Here is a 2,132-nt window from a genome sequence, read left to right as displayed (position 1 = left end):
TGTTGTGTGTGGGTGTCTGTGTGTGTGTGTGTGATGTGTGGTGGGATGTCTGTGATGTGTGATGTGTGATGTGGTGGTTATGTGTGATGGTGGTGTCTTTGGTGTTGATGTGTGTGTGTGTGTGTGAGGTTGTGTGTGTGTGTGTTTGTGAGTGTGTGTGGTGTGTGTGTTGTGTGTGTGGTGTTTTGGGGTGTGTGTGTGTGTGAGTGTTTGTTGTGTAGTTGTTTGTTTTTTTTTTGGTTGGTTGTGTTGTGTGGTTGTGTGGTGGTGGTGTTGTGTATGTTTTTTTTCGTGGTGTGTGTTTGTGAATGTGTGTGATTTGTGTGTGTGTGTTGTGAGGGTGTGTGTGGTAGTGTGTGAGTGCTTGTGTGTGTTGGTTGTGAGTGTGGTGTGTGTGTTGTGAGTGTGTGTGGTGTGTGAGTGTGGTTCTGCTATTTGTTTGGTGTGTGGTGTGTGGTGTATGGTGTGGGTTGTTTTTTTTTGTTTTTTTTTTTTTTTTTGTTTTTTTTGTTTGTGTTGTGTGTGTGTGTGAGTGTGTTTGTGAGTGTGTGTGTGTGTGTGTGGTGTTTTGTGTGTGTGTGTTGTGGTGTGTTGTGGTTGTTGTGTAGTGTTGTGTGTGTGGTGTGTTGTGTTTGGTGTGTTGTCGTGTGTGTGTGGGTTGTGTTTGTGTGTGTGTGTGTGTGTGTGTGTGTGTGTTGTGTAGACCGTGGCTCGTGTGTGTGTGTGTGTGTGTGGTTGGTGTGTGTGGTGTTGTGTGTGTGTGTTGTGTGTGTGTGTTTGCCCTTGTGTGGGGTGTATGGTGGTGTGTGGTGTGGGTGTGTGTGTGTGTGTGTGTGTGTTGTGTGGGTGTGGTGTGTGTGTCTGTGTGTGTGTGTGTGTTGTCTGTGTGTGGTGTGTGTTGTCGGGGGGTGTTGTGTGTATGTGTGTTCGTGTTGTGTTGTGCTGGTGTGTGTGTGTTTGTGTGTGTTGTAAATGTAAAAAGGGGACCGACTGTTGGACATCTTGAACAAGAGAAATTAAAGTTTATTGGTCATGTAATGAGAAGGTAAAAGTATTGTGAGAAAAACTTTGCTGACAGGGATGGTGATAGGAAACAGAGGAAGAGGCAAAAACGAAGACAAGACTTGAGCGACAATATCAAGATATTTGCAGGCTGTCGAATGGTACAAGTGAAAGAAAGCGTAAGATCGAGTTTAGTGGCGTTAATATATATATATGTATATATATTACTATATATATGAAATAGAATAGAATACATATATATATATTATATATATATATATATATATATTATATATATACATATATATGAATATATATAGATATATATATAGCATATATATAGATACTAGATAGAAGATAGATATAGATATATGTGTATATATATGTACTATTATATATTATACAACATAATCAGTATATATATTAATAGATATACAATTTACATATATAAATACATATATAATTACTATCTAAAATATATATAATATATATACATATATATTATAAAATATACTTAATATATACATAAGAAATATATACATAATACATACATACACACATACATACACATGTGTATGTGTATTATACATATTTTATATAAGGTCTCGACCTGACCTTTGCCGATGATGTTTGCTATCCTATCTGATCCCTGAATCATTGTGGCGGACTCTTGCTGCATTAAACAATGAGGCCAAAGCCATAGGCCTAGAGGTGCCTGGAGCAAGACCAAGACCAAGATTCAGGACTTGGGGGCCTGTTAGGGGAACCCGTTCAGTCGATCCATGCTGCGGCAAGGACGTTGAAGTCACAGAAGTTTTACATACCTTGGTAGCATAGTCCATATCTCTGGGTGTCAGACAGGAAGAGTGTTCGGAGTGTGTGTGTGTGTGTGTTGTGAGTGTGTGAGGTGTGTGAGTGTGTGTCGTCGTGTGTGATGTGTGCTGTGTGTGTGTGTGTGTGGTGTTGTGTGTGTGTGTGTTGGCTGTGTGTGTGGATTGGTCTGGCCAACAGGAGCCTTTCAACTCAATCAAACAAGGGCATTTGGAGATGTCGGTCGGTTTTGCTCTATGGAAGTGAAACTGGATACTATCCACAGTTTCTTGGAGTCTCGCCTGATGCCTTTGTAACAA

This window comes from Penaeus monodon, chromosome 11 (assembly GCF_015228065.2).
Source record: "Penaeus monodon isolate SGIC_2016 chromosome 11, NSTDA_Pmon_1, whole genome shotgun sequence".
NCBI lineage: Eukaryota > Metazoa > Arthropoda > Malacostraca > Decapoda > Penaeidae > Penaeus > Penaeus monodon.
This window is presented reverse-complemented; position numbering follows the sequence as displayed.